Source organism: Castor canadensis, chromosome 7, assembly GCF_047511655.1.
Source record: "Castor canadensis chromosome 7, mCasCan1.hap1v2, whole genome shotgun sequence".
Lineage (NCBI taxonomy): Eukaryota > Metazoa > Chordata > Mammalia > Rodentia > Castoridae > Castor > Castor canadensis.
The window spans coordinates 124621300-124641089 of NC_133392.1; the positions used below are offsets into that span (position 1 = coordinate 124621300).

The following is a 19790-nucleotide window of genomic DNA, read 5'->3' on the forward strand; positions in this document are numbered from 1 at the left end:
AAAAAGTTCACATGTTCCCATCTGAACCAATAAAAGCTGAGTGTGGAGTCCTTTGCCTGTCATCCCAACTCTGTGGAAAGTGTAAATAAGAGGATCATGGTCCAGGCTAACACGTAAATGCTAGACCCTATTCAAACAATAACTAAAGCAAAAGGGGCTAGGGGAATGGCTCAGGTAGTAAAGTGTCTGTGTAGCAGGCACAAAGCCCTGAGTTCAAGTCCCTACTACTGCCAAAAGGGTTTTTACTGTGGTAAGATAGAAGCCATCTTATTGTGTTTATGCTGCTTTAACAAAATGCTATAGACTGTGGAGCTTATAAACAACAAAAATTATTTCTCATAGTTCTGAAGGCTAGGGAAGTCTAAGATCAAGGCACCAGCAGATTCTGCATCTGGTGAAGACCCACTTTCTTCATAGGTAAACATCTTGTCCCTGTATCTTCACAAGGCTGCTAACTCTCTTTTGAGATAAGGACAGTTACCTCAGACATAAAGGCTCTGCCCTTATGATCTAATCACATACCAAAGGCTCCAACTCCTAACACTGTCATATTGGGGGTTAGAATTCTAACATGAATTTTGGGAGAACCCAAGCATTCAAACCATAACAGGAGCCATTTGAGGATTTTGAGTTGATTTACATTGCTTTACTGTAATCACCCTAAATGTGATGCTGAGAACAATCTTAAAAGGGCAGTGAGTGGCAAGAGTTGAAGCAGAGAGGCATTGATTAAGAGGCTGTTGCAATAATCAGATGAGAAATGATGGAAGCAGGGACTACAGTGGTAGTAGTAAGGGTAGAGTTTGGATATAACCTGAAGACAAACCTACTTAATTTGATGAAGGATTGAATGGGGGGGGGGAATGGCTCAAGTGGTAAAGTGTCTGTGTAGCAGTCACAATGTGTGAATCCACATTGAATGTGGAAGAAAGAATATTGTTAAACATACCTCCTAGTTTGTTGTCCTGAATAATGAGTAGGATGCAGTTAACAGAGTTTCCTTACGTGAGAAGGATAGAATAGATTTGATGAAGGGAATTAGGAGTTTAGTTAGAGAATTTTAAATATAAAATGCCTATTAGTTATTTACATGGAAATATTGAAGACACATTGGATATGTGAGTCTGGATTTTAGAGAAAAAGTCAATGCTAGAGGTAAAATTTTGAAGTCTGTTAAAATTTGAAAATTGAAATATTTGAAAGCATGAAGTTGAAGGAGATCATTTAAGGAATGAACATAGATTGAGGAGGAAAGAGTTCTGAGGACTAAGCCAAGGCTGTTCCAAGGTTTAAGTCTAGCAGAAGAGGAACAAACAGAGGAGTGGTAGAAAGAAAGGCCCATGAGATAGGAGAAAAACAATTAGTATGGTATCACGAAAGTCAAATATTTTTATAAGTAGTTCAGGGAAGAGAAATCAAATGCTGCTGATCTGCCAGGAGGTACAACAAGGACTGAGAACTGACCATTGGATTTAATGCCGAGGTCATGAAGACCTGGACAAGAACAGGTTTCGTGTGGGATTTGAGACAAAGACCTTATCAGTGTGGGTTCAGGAGGGTAGGGGTGAGGAGGAATTGGAGGCAGTGACATAGAAACCGGTTTCAAGGAAAGGAAAAAAATTAAAGTGGCAATGGGAAGAGAAAGTGGAGCCAAAAGATCTGTTGTTTTTCTTGCTGCTCATCATTGTTGTTTTAAGCTCAACAATTTTAACTGGTTTATTTTTCACATCCAAAGTACCAAAACAACATAGGTCCTAGTATATCTTTACTTTTTTAAATTAACAGATATAATCATATGCATTTACCATGTATATGTAATGTATTATTTTTGAAGTATATATACATTAGGAAATGATTACATCTAGCTAATTAACATATGCATTATCTCACATAATAATATGGTCAGAGCACTTTATATCCACTGTCTTAACAGTTTTCAGTAGTATAATAATTATATTGTTAATTATGTTCATCATGTTATGCAATAGATCTCTTGAACTTATTCATTCTATCAAACTGAAATTTTGCATCCTTTAACTAACATCTCCCCAAGTCCCTCTCCACCCACCACTGGCAACCACCTCCTTACTTGGTAATTCACCATTCTGCTTCCTACTGCTATGAGAAACATTTTTGTATTTCACATATATGTGAGATCATGCAGTATTGTGTCTCTGTGTCTGACTTATCTCATTTTAGCAAATGTCCTCCAAGTCTATCTATATTGACACCAATGGAATTTCCTTTCCTTTTTGTAACCAAATAGTATTTTATAATGTATATATAACACATTTTCTTTATCCATGCATCAATCATTGAATGAGTCCATATCTTGATTATTGTGAATAATGCTGCAACAAATATGAAAGTGCAGTTATCTTTTCAACATACTGGTTTGTTGACTTTTTTAATGGAAGAAGTTAACATATTTTTATACTGGTAAGAATGATCTAGTAAGAATTAAAAATCTGATGGTACAGAAAAAAATAAGCCAACATTACTAAAGAGACATTTTTGAGTAGGTGAGAGGGGAAGGGATATAATAAACAACCAGAAGAGTTGGTACAAGATAGGTCAGGGAATGTCCCTTTGTAGTCACAGGGGAAAAGGTAGAGTATGTAAATGTAGGTACAGATACATGAGTGGGTTCATTGGTGGGAGCTGCCATTGTCCAGATGGTTTCTCATTGACATAGTAAGCAAGATTAGATGAATAAGTTTCTTACCCACACTCCAGTGGTGTCTCTATTAAGACAAGTTACTGGGATGTAGAATTCATCCATTATTCATCAATCAGATATTCACCAAGCACCTACTCTGTGCCAAGCTCTGTGCTTGGAGCTGACATTGGAAGAGATGGATACATAATCATATACAAGCCAGCATGATGTGTACTTGGATTTATGTAGGGAAAAGAGGAATAACTAACTCAGTCTGAAAAAGTCTAGGGATACTTCAGAGGAGAGAAGAATACTGAGTTAGAGCTTAAATGATAAGAATAAATATTTGCCAGATGAAAAAAAGAAGGAAAATCATCCCAGATCCAGGGAACATTCTGAACAAAGGTTCAGAAGAATGAGAAACAAATCTTCAGTATTTTGGGAACATGACAACCTTGTCCAAAAAACCAGTCTCGTGACTTAGAAAGGCAGTTTGTACAAATCTGGGAAAGACTTTGGATATCAGGCCAAGGAGTTTAGACACTGAAGTCCTTGAAGATCTTAAGTAGGGATGGGTGTCTAACTGAAAAATGTCTGGGCAAATGTAGGCTTGGGTGGGACAGACCATGGTGTATAATAAGAGGTATAAAAGGACAGAGTTCCTTTAATGGGCAGGACAGTGGGTCTACAGGCAGTCAGATGCACAAGACAAGGCAAGATATGGAGGAGTCTGGCTCAGCTATCTGAGGAGAGATTGTTCTCTCTGGATTGGAAAGTAGCTCCCCATTGACATGCAGAAACACTGCCCACTTTAGTGCTTTTAATAAAAATGGGAAATATGGTTTTGTGTGATGCTTTTAATCATTTTGGAATTGTAAAGAGCTCTGGGCTTTGGGGGCCAGGACAGCTCTGGTGTGAACATAAATTAGCCTAACTGAGTAGCTTGTGCTGTTTATGGGCACTATTTGCTGTAAATTTGGTTCTGCTGTTACAACTATGTATCATCTCCACAGTCCTCATCCTCAGCATGCCTTCCCCTGAAAACTGTAAGGGTCGCTTTTGCCTTTGGCTTCCAGTTAAAAGGGTCATGGACTCCAGGAGGAATTAGGAAGGGCCTAGTCTGATAATTAATTTGCTCATTCTTTCTGCAAACAGGGTCTGAAGACATTATCCAGTGACAAGACCTATGCCAGGTTCTTGAAATACAGAGAGGAGGGAGGTCCCAGGAACCCACAGTTACATATACTGGCAATTTTAACAAAATAGCAGGGTCAGCTAGAGAAAAGTGAGAGTAGTGGTTCCTTCTACCTGATGGTTCAGGAGGAGTCTTTTAGGAAGGTCTATGGCTTAACTCCTGGGAAATGGGTGGCTTTGATATGTTTGCTTGAAATTCTTAAAAATCAGATTTGGATACCAGTAAGGGTTTGGACCAAGGTGTTAGGTAGACCCTGCACAAGAGACTGATTATATTTCCTAGCTAGCTGTGTGGTCCTCAGAAAACTCCTAACCTATCTAATCCTGCTGATCTCATGGGGTTATTATAATAGCAATATGAAATTCCTAACACAGGCCTGGGCTGTGGTAGCCTGCTTGCAAACATTTGTTCCCTTTCATCTATCTTATGCTTGCCTCTTCAGTAAGGATAGACTGCGCTGAGCCATTCTCACTCTCTATAAACAGGTTACTTCATTAGCCAGATGTTTCTCTTCCCCCACTAGAACCTTTAGGGAGTTGATATTGTCTTAGTAATGAAAGACAGACTCCTAAGTAGGGCACAGAAGACTTTATAGTATGCCCTTAACAGGACCATCTCCCACACATCACCTTGTACTCTGTACATCAGTCATACTGGAATATCCACCACTTCTCAGGTGCATATCTGCTTCCTCATCTCTTAGCCTCTTCTCATGCAGAAAACTCTTCTGGGACTCCCGAGACCCTCTTTCCTTCTCTATCTAGAGAAATCCTTCTTATTCTACAAGAAGCAGTATTAAAGCCTTCTCAGGAAACTCCATAATGCCCCCAGTTGCACTTAACCACTTTCATCCATGAGATCGCATAGTATCCTCTTCAGGTGTTTCATACTTATCTACTGACCTATTGTCTAAAACCTCTCTAAATGCCCTGGAACCATGGAAAGAAACTGGAAGCTGATATGGTGGTACAAGTAACAATCTATGGCTGTCTGCACTGTTTGAGGATGGTCATAAAGAAGTGTGAGACTCACAAGGGCTTTAGAGCATTGCCATTCTCTGTTATTACACTTGAACCCTTAAAGAGATATACATTTTATAATGAAGACACAATGGCTCTAAGTCAGGAAGTCAGGAAGAGATGGGCATCCAGGTACTTTTCTACCATGCACATTGTCTCATCCAACATCTTTTGTGTAACAGTCTCTCAGTCCCTAGTGTACACAAGGCAGTGTGCAACCAGTACAGTAGCATAGAACCCCACACTCAGAAGGACCTTGGTCTTGAGATTTAATGTTCTGTGGTTGCTATCTAAACTCTTAACAATTTGTCTTTGAATTTGTATTTTTAAAGCAAAATATGATGGCATAATAAAGCAAAACACTATGAACCTGGAACCTTAGCTCATAGATAGGCCCACCCTCCACAGTCTCCCCACCTCTTCAGGCAGGGTTTTTGGCCACATGGTCCCTCGCCTTCTTGTGTCCCCATCCCCACCCTAACTCTCTTTTGCTAAAATGACAATGGCAGGGTGTGTTCAGCAGACAACTTGGCAGAGGCAAGCCTTTCACTCAGTCTCATCCAGATACCTAGCTCATTCCAGTGTGAAGACTGCAATCTACAAAAGTAGATTGCCATCTGCAGTGGGGCAGGTGGCTCATGGGAATCCCCACAGCTGGTAAGGAGTCTGGGGATATCCAGAAACTAGTGGGTCATGTGCACTCATGCACTGGATCTCAGATGAGCCTCTGGTGGCTCTGATGGCCTGTACTTACCTCATGGCTATCCCCAAGTCCAAGGGAGCACAACATTAAATAAGAAATTTAAAATATCTTAGTAGACAGAAAGAAACAGAAGGTGAACAACTGTGTTTAGTACCTTTAATGAATAAGGGGTTCTGCATTTTCATTTTGCACAGGACCCCAAAAATGTATATAGCCAGTCTTATTGTTATGCCCTGTGCTGGCCACCAGATTGGAATAACATTCACAGAAGCTCTGCCTTTAATGTAGTTGTTGAGTCTGCAGTATGGACTAGATCAGAAGATCAGCAAACTTTTTTTTCTGTAAAGAACAATAGAGTAAATATCTTAACTTTTGCAGGCCAAATGATCTGTGCGTGGCCATTCACTCTGACTTGATAGCCAAAAGTATCTAAACAAATGAATGTGGCTGCATTCCAGTAAAACGTTATTAATGGCTACTGCAATTTGAATTTCATATAATTTTCACATGTCACAAAATGTTACTTTTCTATTTTTCTAATCATTTAAAAATATGTAAACCATACATAACTTTGGTCTATAGAAACAGGCAGCTTGGCCGTATTTGATCAGCAGGCTGCAGTTTGCTTATTTTGAACTAGCTAATCTCTAAGGGCCTTCCAGCACTCTCGCCCCTCTCCCTCTTAGTCTTTCACATATGATCCAAACTTACACCCCACCACACACACACACACACACACACACACACACACACACACACACACGCACTTGGTTTTAAAAGCCATTGATACAACTATCTCTGTACTAGGAGCTCGCTCTTCTTTCAACTGGTATAAGTACTAAAGCCAGTACCTCTCTCTTCATAGGGGGCAAACTGAGGAATTCTTGCTTGCCTTGTGATTACAGAGACTTTGAAGCAGGGACAAAGGGGATCCAGCGTAGTGCTCTACTTGCAGAGAAAAAATATTGACACACTTAGGAACATAATAGTCAGACGAAGAAAAGGTTGTCCTGTATTCTCGGCTTCATCTATATCCATAGACAGGTCTTTGTAAATGTGTTTTTGAACAGGATACAAATGTGATATTCAGAGAAGCAGTGGACAATTGTCACCATCTGCCATCTGCCCACACATAGAAACTGGCTCAGGAAAGAAAAGGTTTGATTCAGAGAAATTGAAATACTCCATAAAGAAGAAAGCAAATAATTCATTGTATTTTTCTTGATTGCCTACTGTGTGCTCATAGCTACAAGGCTATGCGAAGTAAGGCACTGTGATATAATAAAAAAGAGTTTGGGTTCTGGAACCAGTTAGACTTGGGTTTGGAATTTTTTAGCTTTTGCTTACTAGAAAAAAGTAACTGAAACTTAGAGCTTTTCTTTCCTCATTTGTAAAAGAAGAGGAATGCCTACAATTCAGATTTGTCAATAAGAATTAAGAGATCTAAATATGATCAAAGTATATAATATGCACATATGAAAATGATACAATGAGACCCATTATTTTGTATAATTAATATATGCTAATAAAGATAAATTTGTTTATTGCAAAGAATTAAAACATACATATTGGAAAAAAATAGAATGAGAGATTTGAACCAAGAGATATACAGCACAAAGTACAGTGCCTGACAAAGGATATGCATCCTTTCAATGGCAGCTTCTAGAAAGCTAGAGCTAGAAAAAGGCAGAGGCCAGGAATTGAGGTAGGGTGTGATTGCCAAGTCTATACTTTGTCCTCTGCAGGTAGGGTAAGAAGCCTGTAACAGGAAGACCCTCTGAAGGACTGTAGTTAGGAAAACAAAGTCTTGATCACAAGTAATGCCTTCTACTTCATTGATTGGTAACCAGACCTCTTTCTATGGTTTCTTCCATTAGTCAGCTAACAAGTGCTGGATAGAAATACCTAGCAATTCTAAGTATCTATAACAAAGAAAAATTAAAATAAACACCTGACCTCTTAGATCTCCAGCTGTTTGTTAGCTCTATAGTTTCTTCTGATTCTGCTTATTTATTAATTTATTCAATAATTAATTTATTAATTATTTTTTAATGAGTACCTACTGTGTGCCATACATAATAATTAGGTGCTGAAGCAATAATATATTGTCACCTTCAAGGAACTCACAGTTAAGTGAGAAAAAAAGCAGGCAGTTACAGGATGATAGCAAAAGTGCTATGATTGAGAAAATATAAGCACACAAGAATAGCATCAAAATCAACCTGGGTGGGTCATAAAAGGCTTTATAACCTTTTAATAAGTTCACAATCTTGACATCTCATAATTACTTCAGTCTACAGGTGAAAGCAAACTTGCCTGTCTGATATTTGAAAAAGTACGAGGTAGCTAACCAAGGAAAGATTGTGGCTGAAAGGATGTGACACACAAAGAAAAGAGCAAATAAGAAGACTTGGAAGACTACAATGGATATTGCATCACACTTGTTATAATGGCTATTAATAAAATAAATAAATAAAATTAAAAGGATGTGGAAAAAAAGGAACCCTTATATACTGTTGGGAATGTAAATTTGTCCAGCCATAATGGAAAACAGTGTGAAAAACCTCAAAAAATTAAAAATAGGACTATAGTATGGAGACATAGAGCAAGGTAGCAGTGGAGTAAGATCCTCCAGGAATCATCTGCAAATAGACACAGCACTTTGAACAGCTATTCATGCATGAAGTACCTTCATAGGAACTAAGGGAAAAAACTAAGAGACCACAATTCCTGGTTTTAGCATAATAATAATAAAAAGACACATTGAAGAAGGTAAGAAAGAATGTCCTGCATCAATCCTTCCCAACTCTAATTGGGTAATGTAAAGAGACAGCCTTCCACTTGGAGAAAGGAGTAAAAATTAAATCTAGGCCTCAGACATGGAATGCAGTACTAGGTAGAGCCCTAGAGCCCCTGTCTCCACCTGTGCCTGCTGATCTAGCCAGCAGACCCACATTAGCCTAGAAGCAAGTGACAGTCTCCACTATCCCTTTCCCAAGCTTGGGCAGCACAGTTTAGGGGAAGACTCTATTCTGTGGGGAGTAGAATAGGGGAGTAAGCATAGGATTTACCTTTGAGCTTAGTGCTAGCTGATTGAACCACCAGCTCCTATCTCTAGGCCAGTGTCAACCTTGTTACCAGGCAGAGGTCTATAGCCCAAATTGGTCAGACTTGTATTCTGGTCAGCATTACCTACAGCTAGCTACAATGAGCTCAGCCTATAAATACACCAAAGTAGCAATCAGGCCACAGCAGTGTACTCTGCCCCTGTGCAATACTGATCTGTGTGGGTTGTAGGCTTTGGGTGCAACCCAGCATTATTGTATTTGTGGCCACAGGACTGCCTACCCCATCCCTCTCCAAATCCCAGGCAACACGACATGGAGAGAGTCATAGTTCACTTGAGAGAAAGGAAGGTAGGCACCAAGTCATTGCTTAAGAACTTAGGTCTAGATCTACCACAGTGAGGCCCAGTGTTATGCAGAATCCCACAGTACCTGACCACAGTCTGGTAACTATGAATGAAATATCCTGGCCCATCCTGACCCCAAGCAGAGTCTTGTGGAGACACAATACCCTTTTTTAGGCATCTCCCTAATCCATTCTGAAGAATAAACTTGGACCTGGGTGTTCCACTAGTGCTGAAACAGTGACAACACACCAGCCATAGCTCACAGCAAGCCTGGACTATGGCACCATCTAATGGTGAAGTAATGTCAATAACCACAGGCTCAGAGACAATAAGCAGCCTACTTAGAATTTCTGGAAGGAGACAAAGCATAAACAAAGCCAGAATGGAAAGCTTGATCCCTCAGTGCACAGATGTCATATGCCAACAAGCTTCAAAAACTTTCCTAGTACCATGATCTCACCTAATGGAGAAAATAAAGTGCCAAAAACTGACCCATATAACAACTGATACATGCAAACTTCTCAAATGGAGAACTTTAAATAGCTATTTTAATGAAATTCAGTGAGCTTCAAGAAAACACAGAGAAACAATTGAGTCCATCATCAGAGAGGCTTAGCAGTGAGGTTGGAGTAATTTTTTAAAAATCAAAGAGAAATCCTTGCACGAAAAATTCAGTAAATCAGATGAAAAATGCAATAGAAGGCATCAGTGGCAGAATAGATAAAACAGAAGTATCAGTGAGTTCACGGACAGGCTCTTTGAAAATACAGAGAGGAGAAATAAGAAAAAAGAATGAAGAGGAATGAAGAAAGCTTATGGGAACTTTGGATCGTATTTAAGGAGAAAATATTCAGGCTATTGAAATTCAAGAAAAACACGAGAATGCCAAAGATGTAGAAAGCTCCTTCAAAGAAATAACAGAGAAATTCTCAAATCTAGAGGATGCAAATATCCAGGTACAGGAAAGTAGAAGATCATCAGTCTGGTTCAACTCAAACATATCTACCCCCAAGATATGCTATAATAAAACTCTCAAAGTTTAAAGGTAAAGAGAATTATCAAAATAGCAATAGAAATGAAACAAATAATACATAGGGTGTGCTAATTCATCTCCTGGTAGACTTCTCAGCAGAAATTTTGTAGTATAGTAGGGAACATAATGAGATATTCACAGTCCTAAAGGAAAAACCTGCTGACCAAGAGTCCTGTACCCAGCAAAACTATTCTTTAGAAATAAATAAGATATAAAGTGATTTCCAGATAAACAAAAGCAGAATTTATCACCATTAGATCTGTACTATAAGAAATGCTAAAAAGTGACCATCAAAGTGAAGGAAAGATATCCTAATCAGTCAGAAGAAAACATTAGAGGGTATATACTCATTTGCAATAGTAACTATACAGGAAAATTCAGAATGCTCTACTATTGTAAACTGTTTACACCTTTAATATAAAGACCCAAAATCAAAGCAATTAAAATAGTGACATTAATATGTTAATAAATAGGCAATATAAAAAGATATAAAATGTGAAATCAAAACTTTAAAATGTGAGTAGGAATGGAGTGCAACTGTAGAGCTTTTTAGTTATTTAGTGTTTTTTCTGGTGTTTTGTTCCTTTTACTATCTTTATAATCAATGTTGCATTGCTATCATTTCAAAATAACTTGCTGCAATCAAAAGATGTTTTTTTGTAAGCCTCATGGTAGCCACAAAGTGAAAGCACATGACAGACACAACAAAAATAATAAGCAAGAAATAAAAACACAGGATTAGACAGAAATCACTTAATCATAAAGGAAGAGTATAAGAGAGAGAGAAATAAAGTAACTACAAAACATTTTTAAAAACACAACAAAATGACAGTAGTAAGATTACTACTGGACAATATTTAGATAAAAATTATCTTATGTAAATGGATTAAAATTTTCAATTAAAAGACATAGTAGCTGAATGATTTAAGAAAAAAAAATTATATTCTCCAGATAACAAATTCACTTCACTTTTAAAGACAAAAATAGATGGAAAGTGAAAGGGTAGAAAAAGACATTCAATACAAATGGAATCCAAAAGAAATTAAGAATAGCCATACTTTTAAAAGATAAATTAGACTTTGAATCAAAAGCAGTAAAAAAATCAAAATGAGAAAGGTCATTGTACAGTGATAAAGTGGCCAATTCAGCAACAGGATATAACAGTTATATATGAACCAAATAACAAAGCATCTAAATATATAAAGTAAATTTTAATACTCCTAAACTGAGAGCTAGACTCTGATACAGTAATAGTTGGGGACTTTAATACCCCACTTACAGATGTGTGATTATGGATGAATTCCTTTATTTTTTCTGAATCTCAATTTCTTCATCTATAAAATGTAAGTATGAAACATACCTTATAGTTTTATAGGGCTTAAGTGAGTTAATGTAAGTTAAGCACTTATGCACCTCTTACTCTGTCCCAGGGCTTAGCACTGAGCTATGTATATAGTAAGTGATAGGAAATGTGCATATATGGCTAACTGAGTGACTGCTAAGTCATTGGAAACATCAAAATAATATACCTCAAGATATTCATAGAGAGTATACAGCTGCTACTCAGGGTACTTAACTAAATCCTAACCTAACACATATTTCCTTCACGTTCTTGAAGGAAAACAAATCCATAGTGGAAACAGCTCTCTATCCTCCACCCCTCCAAAAAATAAATAAATAAAACAAATGGACAGCACTTGAAACTGGTGAGCCCCAGTATGGAACTTGTGTTATGAAAGAACTCCTTTTGGTCAGTTATGGCAAGCCAAAATGGCTTCCAAGGCCTTTCAAGCCTCATTCAAGATCCTGCCTGGCTTTCTCTGAGGGTGAAAAGAGTAAATCGTTCTAAGTGGAGGAGGTCTTGAAATTGCTCTCTCCTCTAGGAAGTGATGGATCTAGAGGAATCATGGGAAAAAGGCCTACATCTTGCACAATGGATCAGTGACATCATCAATCCCCAGGGGGAGATTAAAGGAGATCAGAGGATTATTTTCATGGTGAACTATATTAACACTCTCTAGATATATTTTTCATGTTGCACTGAGATTTATCTTTGGAAATTTTAAAAGGAGCTTTGTTAATTTGGTACCAAATCAAGTCCAAGTGGATATTGCCAATACTATTAAAGATGATGAACTGCGAGCAAGACAGGTAGTTATCTCTGAGATTTTAAAATGCAAACGGAGCTAAAATTTTGATGCCCCAAAAAATAAATGTGAAACGTCAATTCTCACAGTAGGAAATAAAATAATGAACAAGAAAATGAAAAGAAGTTCAAACCCACAAAAGCATCTTTAAAAAAATTAACAATATATTACATTAACAAAAAATATCTTAAAAGTTATAATCCCCCAAAGTTGCAAGATTAAAGTAAAATCTTTATCTCCCACACAATTAAAGGGGGTATAAATTGGAATGATCCCACTGGAAAGCAGGTTGGCAGTGTGTATCTAAAAATGACAAAGTACATGCTTTCTGACCTAGTAATTCTACTCTTGGGTACTCATCTCAGAGAAATCATCTAATCCAAATGAAGGAAAAGATTGCATCTAGGATGATGTTTATTGTGATGTTATTTATAGTAACAAAGTAATAACAGCCTAAATGCCTCATATTTAAGTAAAGTAGGCACTTTCACTAAATAGAGTTTAATGAACTCATTAAAATAATGTTTATAAACACAATGCAATAGTTTTGGAAAAATTTGTATGATATAATGTAACCTAAAAATAGAATATAGAAAGTAACAACATCATATTTATGTCATGATTACATCTTTGTTTATAATATAAAATTATTCACTGCATATTACAAGCATAGATATTTAGATAAGGACTAGAAAATGGCATGTAAGAAATGAAAGTAGCAGCTGGGCACAGAGGCTCAACTCTGGAATCCTAGCTAATCGGGGCACAGATATAGGGAGGATCACAGTTCAAGGCCAGCTGTGCAAAAATTTCACAAAACTCCATCTCAACCGAAGGCTGGATGTGGTGGTTCATGCCTGTCATCCAAGCTACACGGTGGCACAAATAGGAGGACTGCAGTTCAGGCCGATCTGGGCATAAAGTGAGACCCAATCTCAAAAATAACCAATGGATAAGCGGCTGGTGGGATGGCTCAAGTGGTAGAGTGTCTGCACTCTATCACTTACTAGCTATACAATTTTAGGAAATGTACTTAACCTCTCTGAGCTGTGGTTTCCTCATCCCTAAAGTTAAGTATCTGCATTGTGAGGATGTTATGGGATAAAATGAACAAACATAAATAAGTACCTATTGCATGGTAAATGTGCAATAAGGTTTTTTTTTTACTTCTAAATTAACTCTTTTCTATAAGGAATCAGTTTACAAAGATAGATATAGATATATAAATACAGTATATAGATACACACACAAATAACAGTTGAGGAGAATTAGGCAAGGAATAATACGAGTAGTTGAATGAATTTTAATTCCCTCCCATTTTCCCAGTTTCTATCTGTGAAAAGTGTAATGAGATTTAAGAATATTTTGGCTGCATTGTTGAGAAATCAGAGATGAATGATGCTTGTTTTTTTAAAAACTTGTTTTTCAATAGCAAAATATAAAAAAAGAGACATCTCCCCCATCCCATTCTGCTCCTAAACACACACACACACACACACACACACACACACACACACACCTCAAACCAGACTAAAAGATGTGTCCCTAGAGTTCCAAGAAAATAACATTTTGCTTTTTTATTGTGGTGAACACATTTGCTTTCCCCATGTAACAAAAGGTATCATTTTGCTTTTAATTACGAGTGTTATTATGCATTGCTTTTATTTGGCAAAGATGTTTGTTTCAAGAAAATTAATTTAGACAGTTCCATTTTTCAAGCAACAATACCTTCTGTCCTAGGCTTACAAAGAACAATAAGATCTGGATTCTTTCCCCACAATCAAACTGGCAATTTCTTGTGGAAAGTCGTGGTTGATCAGTGTGGAATGGAGCTTCCATGAGAGCCAGTCAAATGCAGAAAATAGACTTTTATGGCCTGGCACTTTTACTTCCTGAAGTATATATAACTGACATCGCACAGAGGCATTACTCTAGCTGGGCAGGAACACAGATTAATGTTGCCTCACTTTCAGTGCCAGAGTTTTATCCTGAATGTCATGATATTTTTCACAGACACTCCACAGTTTCGTGCAATTCAGCAAACATGACTGAGGGTCTGTTACGTGCCAAGTACAGTGGTAGGAGCTAGAGATACCAATCTGAATCCCACAGCATACTTGCCTGCAAGAGCTCACAATCAGATGATTCAAACAGATCATTGCAACACACAGCAATAATATCTGTGGCTAAGGTGCTGAGGGAGTCTTGAAGAAGCACTAGACCCAGCCTGGGACAGCAGAGGTAGCTGCCAATGGTAATGATGGATGAAAGAAGACATATATGAAGAAAGGGGAGAAAAGGGCTTTTTAGAGGGTTCTCATATGTACATACTTACCAGAGTATGTACCATTTGCCTAGAGGTATGTGTCAAGTGGTAGGCAAACTTAGTAGGTGGGCTGCAAAAGCCATTTCAAAGTACTTAACTGACTTGATCATGGTCAACTTAGCCAGTATGTTCAGAGAAAGTAAATTATTGGCCTATACAGAAAGTAAAAGGCAAAACGGGCTAGCACACAGTTTCTGGCTTCCAAGTTTTCTAATTCATCATTTCACTCAGTCCTTACCACAGTTCCATGCATAGCTGCTGGAATTTGCCTTGCACACTTACTGAAGCTGAAGGAAAATGGGAACAACAACAACAACAACAAAAAAACCACTTTGTTGAACCTGTACTTGAGTCTGATTGGATCTTTTCAGAAGTCACAGCCTCTGAACTCTTCCACCTAAGAGTGATCTTCATAATCTCAAATAGTCTGAAGGTTTCACATTTTATTGAACCACATATTTTCTCTTAAAAAGCACATGAATTTTATATTCTACTCTACACTATGAGAGGTGAGGTAATTTGTCCCAGGGAAAGTGGACACTCATGAATATACGAGCTAGGATTGGCACTCATCATCTATTTTTTGTTCCTAACCATGCACTGACCTGTGGCTTTTATTCTGGTCCCAGAGCTCATGCTGCCCTGCTTTTCACCTGTCTCCATGTTCCCTAATCCATAACCAACCACAGTGTGGGAGGCAGACCTACTTGTTGTAAATACAGCCCTGCTGGTATGGCAATGCATGAGCTGGTGCAAGTCCTCTCACCATCTAGGCCTTGACATACCCTTTCTAAGGACCATAAGAAAATGAGTTGTGAGCTATAACCTCATACCTAGGGTATCTAATTTCTTCTATCCTTATTTTTTTCTCCATGACTTTAGTTAATAGGACTTTACTTTGTTGTATTTTATTATAAGCATCTTTAAATTATCTTTTAATTAATATAATATACATTAAAAAAACCAAATATGTAAAGAAACAAATGTAATCTAGTGCTTGAGGGAGATGCCCTGGTAGTCTTAAGAACTGAGTGTCAACCATAAACGGACCTATTGGCTCCCAAAGAGAGAGGGTAGCCGGGGCCTCATCACCTCTCATTTTATCCTTTGTTTAAGTTAGCCCACTTCCTTAGTGAAAAATTAAATAGTTCCTCCCTGGAGGTGCCACTTTAATTTCCCCCTCATTAAAGGAATCCCTATTAGTAATCCCTCAGATAAAACCACTTGAATAAAAAATAATAACATAATTTTGGAACTCAGGACAAATTATAACCAAATTCCTCTCCTGCTTCTACTTCCTTACCCCACTACCTTGCTTTCCTTAACATTTTTTTTACTGAGCACATTTGCTTTTCTATAGAACACATTGACCAACATCATTATTTTCTAAAGTTTGCTTCTGATAATAATAGATACTTCTGGTTTGTTTTCCATATATGAAGTTATAGTGTAAAACAGCTGTTTCAAATACATAAAATTTGTGGAGATTTTTAACAATCTCCTTAATGCCAAGTTAAGGAATGTAATCTTTACCAAAATGCTAGGGGGATCTTTAAACTATTCAAAGAATGGAGCAAATTTAATTTTAGAATGATCAATCCTGTAGCCAGTGAGGAAGCTAGACTGCAGTAAGAGAAATTAGTAGTAGTGAGTTTAGGAAGGCATCAGTGCCACATGAAATATTCTCCAGGGAGTAGGTAGAACTGGGGAGAGGGCAGGGAGGGGACATTGGGGCCTGAGGCCTTAGGGTAAAAGTGTGCCTCTGGCCCTGTGGCTTCTGTTTCTGGAGATATTGATCTCTAGGTCCTCCCTATGATGTCTGGCTTCCTTCCGAAGTGGCATGAGAATGAGAAGGATTATTAATGCTCTTGTTTAAGTCATCCCCTTTCTATGCTGTGAAAGACTCACTTTCCCCAAATAACTATCTTGCATGAAACAGAGAAAGCAAAACAGAACTCATGATCAGTGACTATTCTCTTCTACCATGCAGAACCCCACAACATTAACTAGCCTTTGATATCCCAAAACACCAAGTCCCCTTTCATTCTGGAAGGTAATTACAATACAGTTGTGACCAAAATGAGAAGTTCATTTTCAACCATAGTGTCATGATTACCCACCCAGATAAAAAAGGCCGAATTCTCTGTGGCCCAAGTCCTGGGTTCCCAAGACAGAAGAAGAGAAGGTTTTAAGAAAAAGTATGGGGGAGGTGTAACACATGAATGTTTGTGTATATGTATCTATTGGGAAAGAGGGTGATAAAACTAGTGACTCTTCTAGTCACTAATTCGGTGGACCCTGTCTCATTCTCATCTTGGTAACAGGCAATCAGAAAAATCTTTGTTGGGCATCATGTATTAATCAGGTGCTCGGATAGCCTCTGAAGTGAGAGAAGTAAACAGGACAAAGTTTCTGCTTTCAGGTTGCTCACACAACCAGTGGAGAGGATGGAGGAGTGAGCGGGCTGTGGAAATGCAATGTGACAGTGCTCTGAAAGGGCCACTGACAAAATCCATCCAGCCTTGATAAGTTGAAAAAGGCTTTACACCAGCGGTGGCATGTGAATCGAGAGCCAAGTATCAAGTAGGATTAGCTATGCAAAGTAAGTTGTGTATGAGGTTGTTATCCCAGGTAGAGGAAACTACTTCTGCAAAGTTCTGGAGATGAAAGCACAGCAAATTTGGGAACTGGAAGTGGTTTATCGTGACTGAAGCTGAGAATCTGAGAGGACAAGGAATGGGAAACAGGAGCCAGGTCATGGAAATCCTCCAGGAGCTGCTAATGTATTAAATGTTCTCCTGTATGACTCCTGATGAGTTTTAAGATGCACAGTCCAGAAAGTTCACTCCAGCTGCCATGTGGAGGATTAACTAGAAGATGCGAGACTAGAGCCAAGGACACTAGTTGAGAGACTGTTGTAAAAAGGCAAAGTGCCAGATGAGAGAAGATTCAAGGCTCAACCTGAGATAGGAAAGAGCTGGAGCCTACACTCAGAAATCCTAGTTCTCATCCAGGCTGAATTCCCCATTCTATCTGTGGCCGTCTATTTAGAGGCAGCCTTTTTCCTCCCTGCATCTCTTTCATGTTAGGTCCCTAGAGGTTGGTGTGCACTCTTTTTATGGATGAGTACCTAATCACCAACTAGTCTGAGTAGTATTTTGGGGATAACACAGCTCAGAGCTTATAGAATCAAGATTCACATCTTTGTCTGATTTTTGAGTTCAGTGCTCTTTCTTCAAAATGCTTTCTGTAACTTCAGTCAGAGGGGTTCAGATATGGGAAAAAAATAGAATGACTTCCAGGCTTGATATTACCTGAAAGAGTCCCCCAGATTTAGAAGTTTTTATCTGTATCAGTAGGCTACAGTTGCTGGGCTTTTTAAACTGCCTCCTGTGACCAAGTGACCGGTGAGATCCTTTTGGTTTCTTATAAGTAGTGCCACCTTCCCTGAAAAGGATCAGAAACAAAATCACAGTAGTAAGACCAGGCATATTAGTTATGACAATAAATATATGTGACATATACTTTTCTGTTTCAAAGTAAAGATTCAGCCTGAGGCAAAAAAAAATAACTTAATGTTGCTCAAGATTAAAACATACTGCATTTGTTATATAAATACAATTCAATTAAATGTACATAGTGAGAAAGATGACAAGAAAATACACCAAAGTATTAGTGATAGTTCTCTTTTAGTGTATTTCATTAATTTTTACTTTTACTTTGAATTTTCTGAATATTTAGAAATTTGAGAAATGACAAAAATATGTATGTGTTATTTTCATAATTACAAAAAATGTTAAAGATAAGGGTTTTGTTTTGTTTTATTTTATTGAGACAGGGTCTTGCTGTGTAGCCCAGGCGGGCCTGGAACTCATAATCTTCCTGCCTCAGTGTAGAAAGTGCAGGAATATGGGATTGCAGACATGCACTACCATGCCCATTCATAAAGATAAGTTCTTTAGCTTAGGACAAGTATAACTTTTATTGAGAATAACTGAATCTATATTCATTCCAAAATTCCTCAGTGAGGTTTCTAATTATCCCTATTTTAGTACTTCTACCCTTAAGGCAATTAATGGGGACCAGAGGTGGTGTGACATTTTACAAACAAAACAGCATTCACTGGATGCATGGGAGAATGATGGATAATTCCTGGATCTGGAATACTGGTAGACAGTTCTTTAAGCATCCATTATAGATGTGCTGGCAATCTTTGGATGGCATCAATTCAGAGGTTACTCCTGTTTACCTCAGAAGTCCCACCCTCAATGGCCATTATTGAGTTGAGCTCTACATTCATCAAATGCAGTTAAGCACAGAAATGGGTTTCTTCTGGATGTACATGGATACCATTTTTACCAGGGAAGGCTAGATGTAGAGCTTATACACAGCCAAGTGCCTACACATCAACTACTGATTGGCTCACACTCCTTCCAGAGTCCATGTTATACCATACAAATACTTGGACACATTTGGACACATTCCCCTCAGTGTAGGTGTGGAATCTCTTTTCTGAGGAAGAAGGTCTTCCCCACTCCAAATACACACACACAAACATACACACACACACACACACACACACACACACACACTACCATGACAACACATGAAAATGCTCTGCCTCTGTAGCTTTTGTTCAGCGACTGGTTCAATAGCTAGCAGGCCCAGTTTGCCTACCAAACCTGCCACCTTGCTCCCTTGACTTTGCTTCTTCCATCTAATATTACATTGCCTGCCTTCTTCCAGGCAGTTAACATATCATCTCTATATAAAAGTTTCTTATCTGTCTCAGTTGGTAATGAATTATAATGAGTTGGTAATTTTTATATCAAACATTCCCTTACTTGTGTATAAGTTATTGCTCATGTTTGTTCAAATTCCGTAAGTAATTATCTTGGGTAATGCTGTAATGTTTCCCATTGGCAATCTCAAATGATTATTACTAGTTAGACTAGTCATGAAAATATTCACTTTTATTTCATTCCTCTTATTTTTGAAAAAAATGAAGAAATTATTTAACTGTTCCAGTTTCTTAGCTAATAAACATTGCACAGTCATTCTGGAAAAAACACTATTGTTTTCATTTGCATATAGGAAATTCATGTTTTTCAATCCTGTCCAAAGAGCTACAGGTTACAATAGCCTACACTTATCTGCTTATGCCACTAGGTGGTGCAAACATATGTTAGTGAATTGTAGGTTAAATTCTAATCTCCAGATTAGAATTAGTTCATCATCACAGGGATGCTATAGACAGTAAGAGCCATAAGAGTCCAGAGGAAGTAGTGATCCTGTG

General features: G+C 38.0%; 1 protein-coding gene and 1 long non-coding RNA gene across 5 annotated transcripts in view; one reads left to right on the plus strand and one right to left on the minus strand.

Moving 5' to 3' along the window:
* The window catches only part of Agbl4 (AGBL carboxypeptidase 4), a 1287504-nt gene that overhangs the window by 938538 nt on the left and 329176 nt on the right, over positions 1-19790 (plus strand). The window lies entirely within an intron of this gene.
* LOC141424948 (uncharacterized) overlaps positions 1-19790 on the minus strand; it is a 132205-nt gene that overhangs the window by 68086 nt on the left and 44329 nt on the right. Inside the window, exon 3 of the long non-coding RNA XR_012449919.1 lies at positions 17809-17941. This is a non-coding gene — a long non-coding RNA (uncharacterized lncRNA). The remainder of the gene's footprint in view (positions 1-17808; positions 17942-19790) is intronic.